This window comes from Arachis hypogaea, chromosome 13 (genome assembly GCF_003086295.3).
Source record: "Arachis hypogaea cultivar Tifrunner chromosome 13, arahy.Tifrunner.gnm2.J5K5, whole genome shotgun sequence".
Classification (NCBI taxonomy): domain Eukaryota; kingdom Viridiplantae; phylum Streptophyta; class Magnoliopsida; order Fabales; family Fabaceae; genus Arachis; species Arachis hypogaea.
In genome coordinates, this window is record NC_092048.1 from 50,554,745 (window position 1) to 50,564,005 (window position 9,261).

Here is a 9,261-nt window from a genome sequence, read left to right on the forward strand (position 1 = left end):
GAGATAAAATCAAAATAGATACTAATTACTACTATATGACTCCTAAGGTAAAACTAAAATAAGAACAATTATCACAGAGTTAAGGCTAAGATTAGAACTCAACAACCTTGAGGTTTGGAAGTGGATGTTCCTCTAGTCTGTGAGGTGCTTGGTCCTTCAAGAGATAACTCCTGACGCTTCAGTTCCTTTAAGTCACACGCCCTTGCTCCTCTAGTTCCCTGAGCAGTTTGCAGAGCATGCTGTTTTGATTTTGCTCTTGGATCTCCGGATATTCATCTTCTTTCAGATCGAACTTAACTTCCGGGATCACTGATCTTAGACCCATTATTTTGTAGTAATGGTCTGAGTGTTCCTTGGTTCAGAACTTCCCTTGATTCCAAAGTGGTTTTGGAATACTCTCTTTCTTGCCTCTTGGAGTGGGTTGTTTTCCTTTAAGGGCCATGATCTTAGTGATCACGGATAAGCACACCAAACTTAGAGGTTTGCTTGTCCTCAAGCAAAAGAAAAGAAAGGAGAGGGATATAAGGAGAGCTAGGTGCAATTGTTGATGGAAGGGGAGGGAGGCCGAACCCAAATTTAAAGGGAGGGAGGGTGGGTTTTCGAAAAAAAAAAGAGATAAAGATATGATAAAAAAGATTGATTTGGAAAAGATAAGATAGAAGATATGATAAGAGAAGATTTTTGAAAAAGATAGATCTAGATTTTATTTTTTTGAAAAAGATAAATTGGAGATTTTGAAAAAGATATTGATGAGTTGAAAAGATAGATTTGTTTTTTAAAAAGATTTGAAAAGAGTTGGATTGAATTTGCAAAGAGGGGTTGTGCTTATGGATTAAGATATATTTGATATTTTTAAGGTAGGGTTTTTAGAAATTAGGGATTTTAGAAATCAGGGTTCTTAACATGTTTATGCAAGAAATCATTAATTGAAGTAAGAAAATCAAGATTGGAATGAAAAAATATGAAGAAAAATGAATTTGCCTCCTCCCCATCATCCTGGCGTTTGAACGCCCAAACACTGCCTGTTTTGGGCGTTCAACGCCCAAATGCTGTTCTCCTGGGCGTTCAACGCCCAGTTGTTGCCCTTTTCTGGCGTTGAACGCCAGATTGCTATCCTTACTGGCGTTTTCTTGCCAGTGAGCTCTTTTTCTCTGTTTTGTGTGCAGATTCTTTCTGTAACCCTGTGAACTTATGCAATTGATTCTTTACCTTGTTATCAATGAACTTTATATAAACAAATAAAAATAAAAATAGAAATGGGGCAAAATGCTTGGAGGATTGATGCCCCATGGCTGGGTTGCCTCCCAGCAAGCGCTTCTTTATTGTCTTTAGCTGGACCTTGCTGAGCTTTTAGTCTAGCTTCAGCCTTGAGCACTCTTGCTCAACGTTGCCTTCAAGATAATGCTTGATTCTCTGTCTATTGACAATGAACCTCTTATCAGAATCAATATCTTGAAGCTCCACATAACCATAAGGTGATACACTTGTAATCACGTATGGTCCCCTCCACCGGGATTTCAATTTCCCGGGAAATAGCCTGAGTCTAGAGTTGAACAGCAGAACCTTCTGTCTTGGCTCAAAGATTCTAGATGACAGCTTTCTGTCATGCCACTTTTTTTATTTCTCTTTATAAAGCTTGGCATTTTCGAAAGCTGTGAATCTGAATTCCTCTAGCTCATTTAGCTGGAGCAATCTTTTTTCTCCTGCTAATTTGGCATCAAAGTTTAGGAATCTGGTTGCCCAGTAGGCTTTATGTTCCAGTTCCACGGGCAGGTGACATGCCTTACCATACACAAGTTGGTATGGAGAGATCCCTATAGGGGTCTTGAATGCTGTTCTGTAAGCCCACAGAGCATCATCCAAGCTCCGTGCCCAATCCTTTCTACGGATACTTACTGTCCGTTCTAGGATTCTCTTTAATTCTCTGTTAGAGACTTCAGCTTGCCCATTAGTTTGTGGATGATATGGACTAGCCACCTTATGGCGAATTCCATACTGAACCATGGCAGAGTAAAGCTGTTTATTGCAGAAGTGAGTGCCCCCATCACTGATTAGTACTCTAGGGACACCAAACCTGCTAAAGATATGTTTCTGGAGGAACTTCAGCACTGTTTTAGTATCATTGGTGGGTGTGGCAATGGCCTCAACCCATTTTGATACATAGTCAACTGCCACCAGAATATAAGTGTTTGAGTATGATGGTGGGAAAGGTCCCTTGAAGTCAATTCCCCATACATCAAATAATTCTTCTAAAGGAATAAAATTCTGGTCTAAGCGGCTAAACCAAGCTGTCCCTAACCATGTGCTTGTGGCGTGCAGGTGTCAAGTGAAAACTTGAGACTGAGCGGTTAAAGTCAAGGTCCAAAGCAAAAAAAGAGTGTGCTTAAGAACCCTGGACACCTCTAATTGGGGACTTTAGCAAAGCTGAGTCACAATCTGAAAAGGTTCACCCAATTATGTGTCTGTGGCATTTATGTATCCGGTGGTAATACTGGAAAACAAAGTGCTTAGGGCCATGGCCAAGACTCATAAAGAAGCTGTGTTCAAGAATCATCATACTGAACTAGGAGAATCAATAACACTATCTAAACTCTGAGTTCCTATAGAAGCCAATCATTCTGAACTTCAATGGATAAAGTGAGATGCCAAAACTATTCAAGAGGCAAAAAGCTACAAGTCCCGCTCATCTGATTGGAGCTATGTTTCATTGATAGTTTGGAATTTATAGTATATTCTCTTCTTTTTATCCTACTTGATTTTCAGTTGCTTGGGGACAAGCAACAATTTAAGTTTGGTGTTGTGATGAGCGGATAATTTATACGCTTTTTGGCATTGTTTTTAGTATGTTTTTAGTAGGATCTAGTTACTTTTAGGGATGTTTTCATTAGTTTTTTTGTTAAATTCACATTTCTGGACTTTACTATGAGTTTGTGTGTTTTTCTGTGATTTCAGGTATTTTCTGGCTGAAATTGAGGGACTTGAGCAAAAATCAGATTCAGAGGTTGAAGAAGGACTGCTGATGCTGTTGGATTCTGACCTTCTTGCACTCGAAGTGGATTTTATGGAGCTACAAAACTCGAAATGGCGCGCTTCCAATTGCGTTAGAAAGTAGATATCCAGGGCTTTCCAGCAATATATAATAGTTCATACTTTGGTCAAGAATAGATGACGCAAACTGGCGTTCAACGCCAGCTCTCTGCCCAATTCTGGCGTCCAGCGCTAGAAAAGGATCCAAAACCAGAGTTGAACGCCCAAACTGGCACAAATGCTGGCGTTCAACTCCAAGAAGGACCTCTACACGTTCAACACTCAAGCTCAGCCCAAGCACACACCAAGTGGGCCCCGAAAGTGGATTTAGGCATCAATTACTTATTTCTGTAAACCCTAGTGACTAGTTTATTATAAATAGGACCTTTTACTATTGTATTAGACATCTTTGGATGCCTGGTTCTTAGATCAGGGGGGCTGGCCATTCGGCCATGCCTGGACCTTTCACTTATGTATTTTTAACGTTAGAGTTTCTACACTCCATAGTTTAAGGTGTGGAGCTCTGCTGTTCCTCAAAGATTAATGCAAAGTACTACTGTTTTCTATTCAATTCATCTTATTTCGCTTCTAAGATATTCATTCGCACTTCAACTTGAATGTGATGAACGTGACAATCATCATCATTCCCCATGAACGCGTGCCTGACAACCACTTCCGTTCTACTTTCGATTGAATGAGTGTCTCTTAGATCTCTTAACCAGAATCTTGGTGGTATAAGCTAGATTGATGGCGGTATTCAAGAGAATCCGGAAAGTCTAAACCTTGTCTGTGGTATTCCGAGTAGGATTCAATGATTGAATGACTGTGACGAGCTTCAAACTCGCGATTGCTGGGCGTAGTGACAGACGCAAAAGGATAGTAAATCCTATTCCAGTATGATCGAGAACCGACAGATGAATAGCCGTGCCGTGACAGGGTGCGTTGACCATGTTCACTGAGAGGATAGGATGTAACCATTGACAAGGGTGATGCCTCCAGACGATTAGCCGTGCCGTGACAGGGCATTTGGATCATTTTTTCGAGAGAAGACCGAAAGTAGCCATTGACAATGGTGATGCATTACATAAAGCCAGCCATGGAAAGGAGTAAGACTGATTGGATGAAGATAGCAGGAAAGCAGAGGTTCAGAGGAACGAAAGCATCTCTATTTGCTTATCTGAAATTCTCACCAATGATTTACATAAGTATTTCTATCCCTGTTTTATTAATTATTTTCGAAAACCCGATTACTATTTTATATCCGCCTGACTGAGATTTACAAGGTGACCATAGCTTGCTTCATACCAACAATCTCCGTGGGATTCGACCCTTACTCACGTAAGGTATTACTTGGACGACCCAGTGCACTTGCTGGTTAGTTGTGCGAAGTTGTGAACCATGGTATTGGCATCATGTTTTTGGCGCCATTACCAGGGAAAGAAAGAGCGATTAATTTTACATAATCAAAGTGTAATCACAATTTCTGCGCACCAACAACTCAAATTTTATTATTTTTCTTACAACAATTATATTAAATCAAACGTAGTAGAAACACACCAGACAAGAAGAAACACCAGGCCATTCAGGATACAAATGAATACAAAAGTGCTTTTCCATCCAGGATTGGTGTAAATAGAAGCTGCAAAATGAATATGAATTTTAATAACAAAAAGATAAAGCACCAAACCATGTTTTTAATTAATGCATGAAAATCAGTTTAATAGTTCATAGCGCCAGAAGTAAAGATAAGATATCCACGTTTTCTTTTTCTCTAAATTTGCTTCTTCAAAATTCAAAATGTGAACATTGCTTTTACACACATCAACCTTGATATGAAGACTATTAATCACAATCCCAACAGTTTCGATCAATGGCTTTGCAAGCTTAGCAAACATCAAAATACTCATTTCATTTGTGTCCCAATCTAAACCCAGTTTTAGGACTCGCTGTGAAATACCAAGAAAATGCTCATTTCATTTGTGTCTGAATCAAAACCTAATCATGTGAAATATTCTTAATAAAATATCCAAAACTACTATTTTTCAGGTTATAATATTGAAATGTGAAGGAAGTAAAACCTGATCAACGATAGTTGACCATCGCATCCCTTGAAGACCCACACTAGGAGGGCATGAACCCAATGAAAACTCCTGCAGCTCGACACTTTCCTACAGAATGATTTCCCTAGTTTAGCATGCACGTATGAAATTTCCAGCACCTATTGCTTCCGTTTATGCCAAACACAGAAAGGAATCATAACAAATTGAGAATTAGAAGGCGAAACCCCCAAAATTAGAAAACCTAAAATTAGAACCCAAAACCCCCAATAATTCACAGAACCAATTGAAAATTGATACATACCTTCTGTATCTCAATTAGCCATTGCAGTTCATCATCACTATCAAAATCATACACACCTTCGAACTACAAAGTGAGAGCGAGTTAGAGAATGAGCAAGAAAGAGAGGATGCAGAACAGAGAATATAATGCTTACCTGGTGACAGAGGATACGACGATGGTGTTGAGCAGTGACAGTGAAGAGATGAGCGGCGACGCAATAGCTTGAAGACGGTGCAACAGCTCAACGGCGAGCTCCAGTCGACGGCAGCGCCGCGACAAAGCACGAAGGTGGCGATACATCCCTGCTTCCTCCCTTCGAGCTCCTCGGCGGGGGCACAGAAGCTCGACGGTGGCAGAACGATGACTAAAACAAGCTCTAGCAGTGGTGGTGGAGCTTCAGTGGCGACGGAGCACCTCCTTTTTCTCTCCTCCATCACGTTTCCTCTCATCCTCAAGCTCTCTCTCTCACTGGCGCTCAACAACGACGGCGACGGCGGCGGAGCCCTAGCGGCGTCGTCCTCTCTTTCCTTCCTTCCCTTCTCCTCTCTGATTTCTTCTCTCTTTCGTGTTTGTGTATGTTGAGTGAGGATGAGAGTGTGTGCTGCACTGCTGTGTGTGTGAAGGAGAGGGCCAACAAATTTTTTTTATTAAGTGTTTATTGAGGATTCTCATATTAGGAGACATTTTAAAAGCGCACCTGAAACAGAATAAATAAGCTACTCTTTAAAAACGTTTCCTTTGATGAGAAAAGTGTATTCATAGATATTTAGATAAGGCTATGCTTTATAAGTGATTTCTAAAATACTTAAGGCTACACTTTTTAAATGATACCACAATTGTGTATCTTTTTCTCATACCATGACATATTACATGCTAAAACTTATCATATACACAATTTTAAAATACAGAATTTAGTTAACTAAAAAGTGAGTTTTTGATATAACAAACACATACACACACACACACACAAAAACATACTCACCTGCTTATCCATCAAGACCATATGTAAGAGTTTCTGCATATTTTCATTAACAATGCTAGCATCTTCCCAAATGGTCAAGATCTTAGCCTCAATACTCCAAGCTTCCTTCCATGGAGAGATTTTCTCAAGAGGATCAATAGTAAGACTCATCTTATCATTAAATAGTAAAGATGAAAGAATGTGGATGAAAAAAACAAAAAAAAAACAAAATCTCGGCAAGAGAAAACTGTGTGGGATCTGAGTCTTATCTCAATGGAAGGGAATGCAAAGGAAAAAAGGCAACTAAGGAACAAGTGATAGCTCTTGAAAAATCTCCACAATACTCCATCACCTCATCACTACTTATAGCAGAGAAATGAGCAAGTTTGTAAGGCAAACCTTGTAGAATACGTTTTTATTGAACTCCTTGGCTAGATTGATTGATTGATTGACATATGACATTCAATGTGTCCATAGGTAATTAAATTAGATATTCTCATACCTCTATATAATATAGCTATGTCATATCAACCTATCTATAAATCTATATACATCTATCTATCTATCTATAAAGAAACCATACCTACTGATTGATCCTATCTTTGACTATATAATAATACTGTTCCCGAAAAGTATGACTGGTGAAATAGAACACATGTCAACTTATTGGCAATCAGAAACATAGATTGCATTATTGAAATTGAAAATTGATAAATATGAATAGATAGCCAGCGTTCAACACTTTGATGTTCACCTCTTTGCTTAAAAAGAAATCAAAGAAACACCATTCAATAAGAGGAAGTTAGATCTGGACATTAACAATAGTCAACCATAGTTAACTCAAAAACCAACAATTAGCAATCCATCTCTATTAATAACATCAAAATATTAATGAAATTAATCAACTTTTGAGCCCAATCATTAAATCAAGAAGACAACAATAAGAAACCAAGAAAATTAACTCAGATAAAGAATAGCAAAAATATTTTATCCAAACAAATCAATTAAACCTAGAAAATGAAACCAAAGTAGCACTGAATTAGAGGATGTACAAAATTAACTAACAGATCCAAAGTACAACCATGAATAATTAACCAAACAAAAGCAACATCCATTGTTAATAATTATCACAAAGAAAAAAGATATCAAGAACGCAGCAATTAATTTGAATAAATTGGTAACCATGAGGAAAGTGAACTCGTATTTACAGGAAAAAAATTAAAAAAATTAATCTAAAAAAATAACAACTAACGTTAAGACTGAAACTGAAGAAGTAATGAAGAGGGGGCTGGATGATAACCTAACTGACACCAGATAAGAACAGCGAGAATCTGAACCCCACCTGTTCTTTCAGCGATGGAGAGATCGACGGAGAGAGTTACGCCAAAGAGAGAGTGATGCAAAGGGGGAACAACCCATAATGGCCAAGAACATCATAACATAGATAAACGAAGATGGACAGGGAATAACCCATGCGCTACAGAAGGGGGGGGAGAAAAGAGAATGCTAGGGCTAAGTTCTCCGTAAAGAAGGAGAAAGTTATGAGGAAGATGAGTTCTGATGTTTAAAGCAAGTGAGCAGTGAATAATGTAATTAAAGCAAAATAAACCAATACTAAATATTCCAACATTATTATAGTGGATAAGATTAATTCAATATTATTGTAATTAAAAGGAAATAAAACTGCAACAATGAAGGTTAACTTCATATTTAAATTTTAATTTCAAATGTTATGAATTTTTAAATGAAGACAAGATATATATTTTTTAATAACAATTAAATTTAACCTTAGCTTGAATACATTTAAAAATGGCAATGAAAACCATTTTATTAACCAGCATCTATATCTTTTTGGCCGATTATCATTTTTTCTTTTTTTGGATACTGATTAATAATTAATTAATTATTGCACCGGTTCATTTGAAATTGGTAAAATAAACGCATATTTTCTTTTGTTGTAATTAAAAAGAAATTTTATTAAATACATAAATATCATAGTTATATTCACATTAGAATTCAAAACACACTAACATTGTATTATAAATCAAACAACAATTTAAAGTAGTATCTGAACATATTAAACTAAAAAGCATGCAGATCCTCCACAGTCTCATGATCGCTTTCACATTGGCTGAAAGCATCTTCAACTTCAGGCATAGAATCAACCAGAACATGACTCTGAACAAAATTGAAATCCTCTTAGTTATTGATCTTTTTAAATACTAATAATTGAACAAATTATAAAAACTATACAACCAAACCTTATGCTCATTAATCTCAGCAGCAGCCTCAAAAACATTAATAACGGAGGCATCATTCCAAATTTGTTGAACAATATACACAGATCGATTTATCTCATAACCCACAGGCCTAGCATCAACCATGAATACAACTTTTTTGTGCAAAAGACTTGAAATGAGTTTCAATGGAACAACTTTGCAATAAGATCCCTAAAAAACAAAAAAAAATAGTTAACAAATAGTATAATAATAATTTATATTTTCCTTAGGAATGTCAAAAGATACAAACTAACTATATCTATATCTATATACTAATTAAAACCACAATTGGATGATAACCTGATTCAACTCTGGGTAATTATCCAAAAAGCTCGAGCATCTTGTCTTTATTATTTGTATGACCTCACGATCTTTAAGAACAAATATATCGTTGCCATTTGTATGAGACACTACAATCTTTAAGCAGAATTTTGAAAACCATGAGAAAACAAGGAAAATTTTAGTTAACATTGAAATAATAATTAGTTACCAAAACAGAATAAAATTAAAGAACAAAACACCTTGGGACAGCATCAATGCATTGAAACTGACATAGATCACATGATAAAATATTTTTATTAGCTGACATAAGAGAACCACATAAACAAGTTGAGAACCACCACTTATGATTCTTCCAAACATATGATATAGTTC

At 37.0% G+C, this 9,261-nt stretch overlaps 1 long non-coding RNA gene across 1 annotated transcript; it reads right to left on the reverse strand.

Annotated features, from left to right (window-relative positions):
- Positions 1–5,129: 5,129 nt before the first annotated feature.
- On the reverse strand, positions 5,130–5,581 carry LOC112735918 (uncharacterized). Its single transcript, XR_003168617.2, has 3 exons — positions 5,522–5,581; positions 5,389–5,451; positions 5,130–5,251 (listed from the first exon to the last, which is right to left on the reverse strand). It is a non-coding gene; the product is annotated as an uncharacterized lncRNA (long non-coding RNA).
- Between the last annotated feature and the right edge of the window lie 3,680 nt (positions 5,582–9,261).